General features: G+C 49.1%; 3 long non-coding RNA genes across 8 annotated transcripts in view; 1 reads left to right on the top strand and 2 right to left on the bottom strand.

Moving 5' to 3' along the window:
* Positions 1–1353: 1353 nt before the first annotated feature.
* LOC115601009 lies at positions 1354–3754 on the bottom strand. Its single transcript, XR_003989215.1, has 3 exons — positions 3629–3754; positions 1753–2479; positions 1354–1459 (listed from the first exon to the last, which is right to left on the bottom strand). It is a non-coding gene; the product is annotated as an uncharacterized LOC115601009 (long non-coding RNA).
* LOC115601006 overlaps positions 2967–14678 on the top strand; it is a 62583-nt gene continuing 50871 nt past the window's right edge. For 2 of the 5 annotated variants that reach the window (XR_003989210.1, XR_003989211.1), the window contains exon 1: positions 11602–13439. This is a non-coding gene — a long non-coding RNA (uncharacterized LOC115601006). Of the gene's footprint in view, positions 3116–11601; positions 13440–14678 lie in introns of those variants that run through there. The other 3 variants (XR_003989208.1, XR_003989212.1, XR_003989209.1) reach the window with 3 other exon arrangements.
* Positions 10272–14626, bottom strand: LOC115601008. Of its 2 annotated transcripts, none has more exons than XR_003989214.1 (4): positions 14396–14626; positions 12389–13824; positions 10606–11834; positions 10272–10449 (listed from the first exon to the last, which is right to left on the bottom strand). It is a non-coding gene; the product is annotated as an uncharacterized LOC115601008 (long non-coding RNA). The 2 variants fall into 2 exon arrangements; XR_003989213.1 differs by having other exon boundaries at positions 10606–11838.

Consider the following 14678-nt stretch of genomic DNA (forward strand, 5'->3'; position numbering starts at 1 on the left):
AAACAAAAAAAAAGAAGACAAAGTAACTGAAGCAATTCACATAACTCTTCGTTTTCAGCGACCCCGGCTTACACGGGACAGTTTTTCTCAGGAAGAACAGCTTGATGCCCCTCTGGATGTGCTGGTTGGCACCTTCTCAGGAGGGACCCCCCCGCGCTGGCTGGCTGTCCTCTCCCTCTCCCAGCAGCGCTCACTTCATTAACGAAACACGTTTTATTTTATAATAGCGCTCCACTCTGGCTTCAAAACAAACCGGCTTCCTAAGAACACAGCAAACTTTATATCCTTGTTCGGCTCTTCCCCGAGGAGAGCATCCCCTCGCCTAATGGAGGTGTTGCTGGACTTGACTCCATCCTGCTTGGTACACCACCCTGGTACTGCAGGATGCTTGACTCCATCCCTGAAGTACTAGCTGTACTGTAGCTGGATGGAGTCAAGCTGTTCACATAACCGAGCAAAAACAACGCGTTTTGTACTCATGAGGTACTTGAAGTGACTTCGTCTAGTGAAAGGGAGGACGAAGTGTGTCCTGTTTTAAGCCTAATTCTCTTCAGGGGTGCCACAGACCGACCAACAACCCTGATTCCGGCTCCCACCACCAGACAGGCGGGGTTTGGGTGGCATAACTTCTCTTAGTTTGAGGTGTACTATTTACGAGCAGAGTTTTGGAGAGAAAAAAAGTCTTTAGAGGAAAGATAGAAACAGAATTAGAGCAGTTTACTTCGCCAGAGTAATTATTATGCAGGATTTTAAATGTTTTATTCCCATTTGTATGGCGTCAGCCTCTTGGCAAGACTTTTCCTTGTGATAATTATGTGACCTACAACTGCAGTACTGGAGCTACCTAATAAGTCCGGGAATAAACGATTTTAACTTCAGCAGATCCTCCCGCCCCCTTTAAATTCATTTGAAAAACCTGAATACCTTGCCTTTACCGGCCATATATGTAGATCTAGACATATACTCACATTATAGACATAGGTATGTAGATACAAATATAAAAGACTCATCTCTTGTTAAATATGTGTACTTATTTATCGAGATCTTGAGATACATAGGTGCAGATTTAGAAGTACATGTAGATATGGAGATATCAAAATACGTATGTATAGAGCGAGATTGATATGTATTTATATCGAGAGAGACAGCTTGGGTATACATATGGCCGGTATGGGAGAGACGAGATGAATTTGAGTTAAGAGTTAAAACAAACAACCACACACCTTTGTAACTTAAACAACTGATCCGTATTATTCTGCCCCTTTAAAACCAATTCACCGATTTAAATGGTTTTAGAACCAATCTGGTTATGATTCCATACTTAATAACCCACTTTCCCCTTACCCTCCCGCTTGAACTCTTAGAGCTCGACAGCAACTGATGCCTAACATCACTAGCGCCGACTTGTCCCAGAAGAGGTTAGCTGATTTTTGAAGTCGAAAACAATTTTCATGCATCCCTATTTAAAAACAAAGAAATAAATAAAATACAATTTTAAAAATAAAGGAGAAGAAAACAAAAAGGGGAGTAGAGAGGGGAAAAAAAAAAAAAAAAAAAGAAAAGCATCCTGGTATTATCAACATATCTATTAACTGCTCTGAAGAATAAGCCTGAATGTGTGTTCAGAAGGATGTAGACAGATACCAGAGAACCAGAGAAAGTGACTATATCTAACCAATAGCAGTGCTTATAGATAGGGTAAGCGGAGGGGAGAGAAATCACAAATTCAAGACGTTGCTTGTTCATTTTTACCTGCCTAAGGTAGTGGCCTGTTACAGCAAGAATGGGCAGGAGGTTGTTCTGGCACCAACCCTTCTGGTTTGGAAGGATGTCAGTTCCAATATGGATTAGTTTCTGTTTGAAAATAAGTAAGTTAAAAGGAAAACGTTTCCGTGCCTCTTAGAACGACCAACATTGTTCGATGGATTTTATTTTGGTAATTTAAATAATAGTAATTCTCAATTTAGTATGACGTAGCTGTTTATGTTTATTATACTAGTCGGTTTATATAACACCAAAATCGATGAGAAAGACTTTATTTCTGAACATAATATAGGATTATGTAGGATGCTTGCAATACTTTTTTTTTCTTTTTAGTACAATCTCTTTTCAAATATAATGTAATTCTTACTGATGAATTTTATTTCGATATCATTAGTAGAACTGCTCGCTACACTATTTATTTATTAGGATATATGGTTTATTAACACCCTGAAGCGCGTTGGCAAATACTCCTCTCTGTTACAGACACGAATCTCGCATCACCGCGCAGAAACCGCAGCCGATGCACTGTCCTCTACCCCAAATGGATGGCAAATGATATTTTGCCGTCATTCGCAAAATGAATGAGAGGCTGGGAATGATGCAATTTCTGCCGTGCAAACCGTGGCGGGAGGGCGGTGGGAGGGTGTCCCGGTGGGAGCAGGTTTTCCATGAGCCTTTCGGAGAAAATCACCGAAGAAACCCTCAGACATTGAACCTGGAGGGGGGGAATCGCTGTGTTTGCAGCAGTGAAAGTTTCCAGGGGCCCAAGGCGAGCTCTCCCCTAGGTGATGCTCAGCCAGGTTCCCCCAACCCGGGGCAGACCCCCCTCCCTTTTCCCTGTCCCCCCGCCCCGGCTGCCGTCCTCCGTTTGCAGCTGTCTTTCTAATTCATTACCAGCATCAGTAGGAACACCACCATTCCCAAGAGGAAGGAAGGGAGGCGATGCCCCAGCCTTTACTGCCCCCTCCCGCTCAGAGCCCACCTGAGCCCCGGCGGCAACCCCTTTGGCGGCGTGGGGTAGCCCCCAAGCCCCTTCTCCCTCTTTTGGCCTCAAACCCGAGTATCCCCGAGCTGAGCCCCGACTTCTGGGTGAAGGTCCCGAAGGAAGGGCCGCCCCGAAAGACGTGACACCCCTCCCCCCCGCGGGTGATTTGGGGACAGGGGCGGTGTGTTTGCGAATGGGTGGGAAATGTCGGGGTGAAGGGGAGGAGGGAGCCACGTCGCAGTCCAGCGTGGGGCATAACCGTGGCCACCCCCCTTCCTCCACCCCTCCTTCCTCCACTTTCCCTCTCCTGGGCGAGTGGGGCTGCGCTGGAGAAGGTTAAACCTGGACCCCTGTGGAGGGACCGCGGTGAGTACCGCGGCTGGGAGGGTCGGTATTCGGATGGGGGGGGAGTTGGTACGTCCCAGCTGCTCCGCCACACCACGAAGCGTGTCCTGCGCTTGGGGCGAGGTGGGGAACCCCCACTCCGGCGTTCCTTGCTCGCAAAAACACGGAGGGGGGGAAGTTGATGTCCGGGCCGAGCGGGGGGTGGAGGGACAGCCGCAGACGGCGACGGGAGAACGGGGGAGGATTCCACCGTGTCCCCCTTTTCTGCTTAACAGCCTCCTAATTTCTTACTGTCAGTGACAAATAGTATTCACATGGTTAAAAGCTATTGGGTTGTGAGGAGGATCAGCTGACGGGACCTCACCTACGGGCTCATTAAATGCACACGCACACCGATGGGGGTCCGTGCGGTGCCCGCACCCTGAGCATCGCACCGCACCGACGGGGAGGGGAAAGGGACTATAGGGAGAAGGGACAGGGCTGGGGTGGAAGAGGGTAGGGAGCGGTGGGACGGGCCTCGGAGTGCCGGCTTACCCCCTAGGGGAGATATCCGAATCGACGGGACGGGAGCGAGGGGCGCTCTGCAGTGGTCACCCCTCATCCCCGGTGCTCGCCGGCGGGCTGGCAGTTCCTGGCTCGGCAGTAGCTCCTTGTCTTGATTCCTTTATTGATACTGAAAGGCTGGGGAGGGAAACCGCGGCAGGAGGGGGCTCATAGGGTGAGAGGCACTGCCCTGCCCGCTAGCCCTCCCGTGGGATGGTGATGGTGCCCGGCAAGAGCTGACCCTGGTACCCAGTATCCCTTGGTATGCCCCTGGAACCCGGCAATGGGATTAAGCTGGGGGAGCGCAGGATGGGTTTGTTTGTCGGAGGTATGCTCCTCAAAACGACAGGGTTTGGACGGGGTGCTCCGGCAGCGTGGGAACCGGCGGCAGCGGCGCTGTCCGTCTGCCCGCCCGCACGTCAGCTCGCACGGCGGGGAAGTTTGGCGGGGGGGAAGACAGCGGCGTGTCCAGGGCAAAAATGAGTGAGTTCCGTGGCTAAAATGACATTTCAGTGCCAATATAGTCCTCCTCGGCCGTTCTGAGAGTCAGTAAGGACAAAAGGACAACGTCCTCCCCAGAACGGCAGGAGGACGAGCCTCGTCCCTGGCGCTGGACCGGGTGCGGGCAGCCAGCACCGAGGGATCTCTGAAGCCCCTCGAGGTTTTGCTGTTGCTTTAAACCGTGTTTATCCACCGTCCCAGTTCCCAGAGAACGCACCAGGTCCTTCGACAGGGACACCTTTGCCGAGGGGTACCACGTGCGCTTTTGCAAAGCCACACCACCCCTTTATATAAATATATTTAGTATAAATACTTGATGCTCGTGCTCCCACAGCCTTTCCTCGCTGTGAAACCCCTAAAAGTTGTTGGTTTTACTTATATCTATTCGGAGAAGAAGAAATAAACTCCTGCAGGTGCGGAAGAAACATGCTCCGAAAGAGCCAGGTTATTCTTTTCTCCGCCCGCAGTCTGAAGAGATACGAAAAAACAGAAATTCCTAGAAGGAGATCTGGGAAATCAATGGTAGAAGCCCACCGACTTGACGGAAGCTCAGATAATAAACTTCCAAAATAACAACAGTAAAAAGAAGTGGTGGTTAATCCAATCAAACATAACGTTTAACTTCTTGGGAGTTAAACATCTTCTTTCTCCTGACTGCCTACCGCGGTCAGAACTTCTCTTCGCCACTCCTAAGTTTAAAATCTGCCTTTATTCAATATCAAACTTTTATTACTATTATTATTAAAACGAGAAAGGCAGAATCGGGGAAAGGCAATGCCTCCTAGGTTCAGCTAGCAAGTGCTTCTGAGAAAACGGGTCTTTCCACGCAGCAGCAGTACAAATTCAGTAAAGAACGAGGTGAATATTGGAGTCGCCGTTCCCTGGGATGTCGCAGCCGCCCGCCCCTCCCGGCGTTCTTAGGCCTGGATTCTCTTAAAACAGGCACTCTCACAGCGAGACCCTGTTTTGATCCCGGCCATTAACATGGGGCGAAGATTCCACCCCCTCTCCGTATGTGGAAGGAGCCCTGCCCAGGAGGGAGGACGGATGTTGCCCGTCACCAGGGATGCTCTGCCCCAGGCAGATTCCCACCAGGAACTGGCCGTGATTCCCGCCATTCTCTATAATTTATTTTTTATTATTATTATTATTCTTTGGTGGAGTGGGACGCAGGCGCGGAGGCGAAGGGAGGTGTTTGGAGGCAGAGAACCCCCCTCACCGTCTGGGGAGACCGTGCCACAACGGGAACCGCGCCCTCTCGCCCTGCCCGCTCCTTCCTGTTCCTACGACCCCTGTTGCCTCCTGCCCGCTCCTGTCTGCTCCTGCCCGCTGCTGCCTGCTTTATCCTCTCCTGCCTCTTCCTACCCTCTCCTGCGTTCCCTGCAGTCCCCTGCCCGCTCCTACCCGCTCCTGTCTGCTCTATCCTCTATACGCGGTCCTCCTGCCCTCTTCTATCCTTTCCAGCGGTACTTCTGCTCGCCCCTACCGCTCCTGCTCGCTCCTGCCCTCCCCTACTCTCTTCTGTTCTATCCTGCCTTCCCCTGCCCTCCCTTGCCCGTTCCTGCCTCCCCCCTCCTCTGTCCTTCCCTCTCTTGCCTGCTCCTGCCCGCCCCTGGCAGCTTCTGCCTGCTTTACCCGTTCCTTCCTATTCCTATCCTCTCCTGCCCTCCCCTGCTCTCCCCTTCCCTCCTCTGCTATCTTCTGCCCGTTTCTGCCCTCTCCTGCCCGTTCTCTCTGCTGTAGCAGCTCCTGCCCTCTTCTATCGTCTCCTACCCTCTCCTGCTCGCTCCTGCTCCCTTCTATTCGCTGTAGACGCTCCTGCCCTCGCCTACCCGCTCCTGCCCACTCCTACCTTCTCCTGCCCTCTTCCGCTCCCTCTTGCTCCCTTCTATCAGCTGTATCCCTTCCTGCCCTCCGCTGCCCTCTCCTGCCCGTTTCTGCCTGTTCCTGTCCTCCCCTGTCCTCTCCTTCCCTCCCCTGCCCTTTTATGCCCGTTACTGCCCGCTCCCGCCGGTACCTCTGCCCGCTCTTCCGCTGTACCGGCCCTGCCCGCGGGTCCCGGCAGGCGTCGCTGTCCCGCCGCGGGGGAGCTGCAGCTCGGCTCTGTCCGGAGCATCCCGGGGAAGCGGGTACCAGGGTGTTGGAGCGGAGTGTCCTGTCCCCTGTTCCCCCCGTTCGCGAACGGGGTCCGGCCCGCAGCAGGGATGTAAAGAGTGTGCGGGGATAAAACCTCTAGACCCAAACTGAAGTAAAAACCAGGTTTACTCCTCCCCGTGAGGCCATAATTACGGAAAACAGCGAAATAACGGCGCATTTCAAACCTTGCCTGCATCGGTGGGTTTTTTCACGCCTCGGTGTAAACCGTCGGCGAAAATAAAAGAGCAGAAAATGGGGCTCGTCCCCCTTCTGCAGGTACCGGCAGCCAAAAACCTCCTCCGGGCTGGTGCTGGAGCTGGCTTTCTGCCTGCTAAAACAGCTAAAAAGCCACCGCGAAAGAGTTTGCTGCACATCACTGCCCGGAAACCTCGCCAGTGAGCGAGTATTTGAAGTTTGGGTAGAAGTATTGCAGTTCTCCCCACTGCCTCTCCTGCCGCTTCCTAGCTCTGATCAGGGGACATGCGCTTAAGCAGAGAGGAGGGGTACGGCTTTGGGGTCTACTTTATTAAGTCCAAAGGAGGGGTACCGTGAGGTTGTATATGCAAGGAAAGCATATTTAATTCCTTGTGTAAGGAATTAAAATTACGATTTAATATTTGTGTGTGTGTAGGCAGAAAACTCTAAATTCACCATTTTCCTTGCTTAAAAAACCAAACAAACACACACAAAAAAAACCCCTTATTTTTCTCATGCCAAATTTCAGTTGCTTCACCCAATATTATGTGTTTGCCTTTTACATTTTTCTATTTCAGTATCTAAATCTTGCCAGGGAAAAGAAAAGGAAAGAAAAAAAAATGCCCCACACGACGTTCCTATATACCCGCACCTCTACTCTTCTATATGTTCTAAATATATAAATAATGCCAAAACAAGTATGTCCGTGTGCAGAGGATGTGCCAAAATAGTCCTCCTCCGCCTTTCAGGGAGTCACGATTATTTACGCTTTTTGATAAGGAGACAGATAGGGCTGAAGAGACGAGGGACAAAATCTAAGTGTAAAATGATGAATACTTGTTTTAGAGGAATTGGGGTATTAAAAGCATGGAGGATAAAATAGATAGATAGATAGATAGATAGATAGATAGATAGATAGATAAGGCCAGGAAGAGGATCTATTTCATGCATTATTATTATTTTCAGTCCTGGCACCTCGTCTCATCCCCTTGGCACTGCAGCGGCCACCCCAAACTTGTGCATTATTTAGTGGTTTTATGCATTAATTTCTTTATTTACCTATCCTGGGTGGAAATCCGTGCAACCTTCAACTTCGGCAGCACTCGAACGAGTGACTGCGGGACATACGCGCCCTTAGTTTTAGCTATGAAAAGGCTGATACTCAGTAACGCGTGTGTCGGGGGGTGTATTTATTGTTCTTATCCCAAGACCACAAGTAGTGAGTGTCAGGGGGGGAGGGCAGGCAGGGCGGGGGAGGGGCCCTCCTCCTTACCTCCTCCCCTGCATGGGGCTCATTCAAAGGCCGCCGCCGTGATTCGCGGGTCCGCTGCTCGCTAACGCTGGGAGGGGTGAAAGGGAGGAGGAGAGGGAGAAGGGGGGGATGATGCTGAGACGGGGAGCCCCGGCAATCCCATTCCGGGAGGGTGGTGCTCATGGGGGGGAGGCGGCCATCCCCGTCCAAGCGGGGCGACGGCAATGCGTGGGGTAAGCGAGCCGCGGAGGCGGCCGCCGGGGTAGGTGGAGCGGGAGGAGAAGAATGAGGATAGAGGATGAGGATGGAGGATGCACGGTGGGAACGGACATGGAGAAGTACATCTCTGCGGCCTCTCTCCTCTGCATATGCTTGGGGGGGATGACACATGGGAGCTGTACATGCACTAATTAACAGCATAGGGAGGGGAGGATGATGATGGATTGGGATGGAGGGAATCGCCGGCAGCCGCTAATTGACAAAAAAAAAAGAAAAAGTGTAAAAATGGTACTTTCCTAATGAGTTATTGCGTTATGCGGTAAGGGAAGAGCTAATCGGACGTGTGATGGTGTCGGCTTCTTTCCTGGGGTGTTGGGTTTGTGTCTGGTTTATGTTTGTTTGGCTTATTTAGTCAGTTAGTTAGTTTGTGTTTTACGTATAGCCATCTGACCACTTCTTATTGGGTGACTTATCAGTGCAGAGCTTGTTAAAACTACGGCGAGAAGTAGCGCTGGAAATATTGTAAGAATCACAGACTGGTTTGGGTTGGAAGGGACCTCAAAGCTCATCCAGTTCCAACCCCCTGCCACGGACAGGGACACCTTCCACTAGACGAGGTTGCTCCAAGCCCCATCCAACCTGGCCTTGAGCACTGCCAGAGGTGGGGCAGCCACGCCAAACAATCAAAGTATATATGTCGTGAAATAGGCACGGAGTAATACAGACTGAGCGTGCTCTTTATTTAAAAATAAATATATAAAAATAATTATATAAAATGTTAAGAATTGATAGATAAATAAATAGAAACATGCATGACATTCTTTGGGAAGGGCTAACTTGCCCTATACGTTCATGCAGGTAAGTAATTCCTAGCGTAAATAATTATCTATGCATGTATTTAGACCTTTATATATATATTACATATGTAACATGTAACATATATAATATATAATATGTAATATTTATTATATAATTTATAAAACATATACTTTAAATATATATTAATATATATATTTTAAAGTGTGTAAGGGCGGGTGTTTTCCTTTACATGGAATAACTTTGCTCGCTTAAAGATATAACACCCCTGTACAACTTAAGAAAGAGTGTAACCTGATGGTTTTAATCAGATTTAAACCACCCTTCTTCCTCCTAAGAATTTCCCCACTAATGTAAACTGAGATGTGCTATCGGTGTTTGCAATGTAATTCAAGGCCTGTGAATTCTTTCGGATGAAGCAAACATAATGCTACCGGCAGTATTTTTAAATGACCTGTAAAAATGCTTTTTTTCCCTGTAAAGAATCGGGTGGTGGGTTTAAAGCTACACCCGTTAAAATGGGAGGTGACAAGTTGAATAATGCGGCACTTAAGGCAGAATGTACCAGTTGTGTTCCTCGGAGACAGCTCTCCCAACCTGGAGGTATGTGTTTTAAAAGAAGATTTTGGAATAAAACGTTCCTGAAATCAAGGTAGATATAAATGCGCTCCCAGGCCATAATACAGCAGTGAGATCTTATGAATTCTGTGACACAGCCCCCATTACACGCATTATCTATCTATGCATAACTATATCGCCTTTATACCTTGAAACGGTGGGGGCTGGGTTTTCTTTTGCCTAATACAAAGTTAAATTGGCGATCAAACTTGTAGTTCCGAGCTGACAATATGACAGCCGAGCAGAGCAAGGAGATCCTCCTCTCCTCTTAAGGCCCAGTAGAGCATCTGGATTGGTAATATTAGCACTGTGCGTGTTTTGTAAATTTATAGAAACAGAAAGGAGGAAACTGAAGGTAAAGACGCAGAGCCTTGCCAAAAAAAAACCAAAACAAAACAAAAGGGAATAGAAAAAAGGGAAATAAAATAAAATGAAATGAAATAAAATGAAATGAAATAAAATAAAATAAAATGAAATAAAATAAAATAAAATAAAATAAAATAAAATAAAATAAAATAAATAAAATGAAGTAAAATGAAATGAAATAAAATAAACAATAACAACAACAGTAATAATAGACATGAAGGAGAGATCATAGGAAAAGCGATCGCCTGTAACTTCCAGTAAATTAAAAATAATGCAAATATACCTTTACATATGCATCAGTATATGCATATATATGCATAGTAGCACATGCTGGTGCCAGCGGGAGGAGGATGAGGAGGAGGAGGATGTCGCGGCGTGGAGGCCGGATCATGGACCGGAGCCACCTCGCTCCCAGCCGGGCTCTTCTCCCGTCCCGGATTGCCCATTTCGGGGGTGTTTGTGTTGATAATGATGATGTTTTGAAGGAAAGAGGGGGTCCAAATGCTTCTTCCGTTAATTAGGATCTTCCTCAGTGGGGGCGGTCCCTCCGGGGATCCGCGGTCTCTTCTCCGAGCAGCGGGATTTACGTGTTCCATGTTCCTTTTATTTTGTTGTTTTAATGCCCTGATTCCCCCGATGTATGTGAATGTATCAGGATGTACAGCGATGCCTCGAGATGACGTCAATGGACGTGACCCCGCCGATAAACCTTGAACGTGAATAGAGGATGAGGGGGGAGGGGGCTGCTCCGCGCTGTGCCCGCGCAGCTCCGCGACCCTCGCCCGGTGGAATGAGCACTGACACCGGCAGCGGCAGCCAGCCCGTCCCCGTTCACCCCCCCGCGCGGCCCTAAAACAAAGCCCACCTCCCCACAGCACCGCCGAGCTCGTCCTGCCTCCTTCTTCTTCTTCTTTTTCTTTTTTTTAACGTATTTATTTCTTTACTTTATTGTAACGGTACGTTATTCGCGGCTTCTCGTCATCAGGAGACGAGCGGAAAGAGAAAACTCTGGCAATTAGAAAAAAAAAAGGGAAAGAAAGCAGGAGAAAAGCAAAAAAAAAAAAAAAAGGCAGAAACAATAAAATACAAAAATAAAAAATAAAAACAAAATAAAAAAATAATAAAATAAAAATAATTTAAATAAAATAAATCCGTAAATAAAATAGTAAGTAAAATAATATAAAACAAGCACACAAGAAAAAAAATAAACAACCCAAGCAACAAACAAGCAAAAACACAAAAAAAAACCCAATCCAAAACCTTCCTCCATCCCCAAAGTACTGCATGGCACAGGCGTGTTGAGCCACTTGAAGTGAAGCGCCTCCCGGCGCGGACCCCGGGTGCTCCTCCGGGTACCGGGGCTCCGTGCTCGGCCGGGGTAAGGGAAGGCAGGCGGGAAGAGAGGGGTGCTGCAGCCCCCGTCTCTGATCCGCAAGTCACAGAGAGAGGGCAGTAGCCCGCTCCATGAGGAGCAGCAGCAGTATGAGCGGGGACCGGGTGTCCGGTGGCTGCAGAGCCTGGGTGAGGACGATTCCTGCTCCTGCTCCTCCTCCTCTCTCCCTTCTCCCTGTGGCAGTGTGCCACGGGCGTTGGGAGAACTTTTAGCGGCAGAGGAAGGAACTTCACACAGCGGTTCCTCATTAGCCTCTCTCCTTTCCTCCTGGCGTTATTTTGTGTATTTCTTAGCCTGCCGTGAGATTTTCCAAAGCATCCCTCTGGATATGGGCACAAACCAGCTGCCAGCGAGCCGCTGCACTCTCCTCCACGCCAGCATCTCATCCCACCCTAAATATCCAGGGAGTAGAAACGCGGCTGTACTTCCGGCCGCGGGAGAAGTGTACACTTCCATAAATCCCCTCTGCATTATTTTTTATTATTATTTATTTCTAGTGCATCCGAGCGCTCGTGCTGGATTCGCTGCTTTCCCCCCGGGCTTGCGTTCGGCTCTTGGCAGAGCTTCTCTTTGTCCACAGGGATCCGGGCGCTGATGCCCGGGAGATGCGGGGAGGAGGGGGAATGCGGCAGGATGTCTGCGCTATCCCCGCGGAAATCCGCGCCCGCTGCCTGCAGCAGCGCTGCGGCCGGGACACACAGCTGGCTTCACATACAGACATATATATATATAGACATATACATAGACGGATATATATATAAAAAAACATATATATTTTTATATGTATATACATAGATATATGCGCCAGTGTAGCATGTATATGTATATGTATATTAATTTTTAAGCTTTGCCCCTCCCGCCACCCGCCCCTCCCCTCAGCCCTTCCACCCCCCTTGTCACCTGCCCTTGTGGGGCCAGGGCGTCGTATTAAAGCCACCCCAGAGTTGAGGGGACAGGCAGGGGGACAGCACGGCACCCCCTCGCCGTGCACAACCTCTCTCCATCCCTCCTCCACCTCCTCATCTCTCCCTCCCTCCATCCCTCATCCACCTTTCCACCTATCCATCTCTCCATCCTTTCTCCATTTCTCCACCTCTTCATCTCTCCCTCCCTCCACCCTTCCTCCACCTCTCCATCCCTCCATGCCCCCCTCCCCGCACACCTCCTGCTCCGGCGCACACTCAAACTTCTCCCAGCACCTCCCTACCTCGTTCCCCTTCTCCCCCCTCCCCCCCCCCCGCTCCCTAAAACCCACCGAGGCTTTGAGGGGCGTTTTCACGATGTTTCCGAACCCGGCAGGAATCGGCACCTTCCTTCCAGCGACGAGAGGTCATGCTACAAGTTAGCATGACGGCAGGGATTGGAAAAGAATCTTTTTTGTCAGCGCCATCAATTTTTCCTTTTTTTTTTTTCTTTTTTTTCCTTTCCTTCTATTTTCCCTCCCTGCTGTTGGCTGTCAGACCAAAGTTTCACAAAATGGTAGTGCCTCTCCAAAACAAGACTCGGAAGAAACTGTACTGCAGAAGTTAGCTGGAGGAAAAACAGCTTATAAATCTCGATCTTTTGCTGGGGAAAAAAAAAAAAAAAGAAAGAAAAATAGTAAGTTTCCAAACAAATGCGCGCTTTCCTTCTTTTCTTCTCTAGGAAAAGGTAGCCATTGCTCTTCTTTAGACTAGACATTTCTAATTTGTTCCGTCTGTCAGAATGGGACTATGAGAGGTTTTGGTGCAAATTCATTATCTCTGGCAACGCACAACGTATAGCAGGAGCTGAAAAAGACCGTGGCAATGGATGAACAATAGGGCTTCAGTCCATCAGCAACAAAAGCGTTGGGGAAATTGGTTGAATTTCTGAGCACGTCCTCCTCAGCAGGGAGGGCTGGACTAGACCTTGGCCAACCCCCCCAAAAAACTTGCAGATCCTCGCATAGAACACTTCACTTTCTACTCCGGGGCGCAGGAAGCCATATGGAAAGAAAAGGAGGAAAAGAGGGGAAAAAAGAAAGGAAGAAAAAAAGCCAAACCGAAGTCAGCTTCTGCGTTTCTCTCCCTGTTTTGTTTTGTTTGTTTCTGGATGGAAGATTTCCGACTCAGCGCCGTTCGGACAAGAATGACACCGTGGAGCTAAGCGGCACTTTTAAATAGGGATGGCGAGGGGAAAGACGCGAGTTTCATGGAGACATGGAAGAGCTTTCTCTGCTCCGAGGGGGCCTTGGCCTGGGGATCTTTGTTTGCCATCGAAGGCTCAGCTCGCCCTCAGCTCAATTGATGTGAGGTCAATTTTTCCTCTGATAAAGACGAATAAATGTAAGTACCGCGATGTCTGTGTGTGGGGTGTGGGATAGATCCTGAATTCCCTGAAATAACTAGGCATGCTGAGCGCGGGCAGGTCGGGTTTCCCGGGACGCTCCGACGACTTCCACTGTGCACCGGCGAGAGGAATTTGATTAACAAGTCAGGGTTTAGGACTTGACACTTTTGTGGCCCTGATGCTAAACCTGTTGGTCGTGTGGGGCGTAGTTGGTGTGCGGGAGCCGTGATAATTGCCCGGCGAAAGCAGAGATGTGGCTTTTCAGGGAGCCTTTTTATTTTGGCAGTGGCTGGGTGCGCTCAGAAAGGTGTTGCAGGCAGAGGTGCAAACGCTTGCAGGGCTGGAGTGTGGGAACTAAGTCCTGCGGCTTCCATATTAGAGCTTAAAAACAAAAAAAACAAAAAAAAAAAAAAAAACCAAAAAAAAAAAAAAAAGAGGGAAAAGAAAGAAAAAGCAAAAAGGGGGAAAAAATAAAATAAATTAAAAAGGGGAGGAGGGAAAGAGGAAAAATAGGAAAAAAGAAGGAAAAAAGGAAGAGGGAGAAAGAAGATGAAGGGATGTCTTGCAGCGGGCTGGGATGCACAGATTGCTCGCTGCAGCCTGTCCATCCGCTGCCTCCCGCGTAGGGGGTCAATTGGAGCTAGCAGCCATGACTTCCCGGGTTATCCAAACCCCAGCACGGCTCCCGACCCCGGCCCTAGGTGTCGCTGGAGAGGGGGACACGTCCAGGGGCGCCCGCTGCATTCTTCCCTCCATCCCTCCCTCCATCCTTCCCTCCACTCAAAAAAGTAGCAACCCTCCACAACTCCGGCCTACCCCGGAGCTGGGAAACGGGTGAAACCGCTTCGCTGTAACACAGATGAACTCGGTGCTCCCCGGGAAACAACAGTAATAATATGGGTTTTTAAAGAAGTGGTTGATGTAATCAATATGATGCAATAAAAGCGATTACCTTACGCTGTGTGTATTTACCCTCGCAGCTCTCGGCAAGCTGACAGGGCTGTGAATAGAGAGGATGACTTCCCGGTGATCCCAGTCTGGAAGAAGCTGGGAAATCCGGCGGGGAAGCGCTGGCTTAATGTGTTTTGCATGTTTTGAACTGAAGGCTAGGTGGAGCCTCCATCCTTTATTAAGTAGCTGGCAGCTTATACTATGTAAATCCTGCATCTGCCTCCTTAGTTTTCGTCACTTCTGCTCAGCAACCCCAAACAATAATAATATTCTTAACCTTTTAT

The sequence above is a fragment of the Strigops habroptila genome, chromosome Z, assembly GCF_004027225.2.
Source record: "Strigops habroptila isolate Jane chromosome Z, bStrHab1.2.pri, whole genome shotgun sequence".
Taxonomy (NCBI): Eukaryota; Metazoa; Chordata; class Aves; order Psittaciformes; family Psittacidae; genus Strigops; species Strigops habroptila.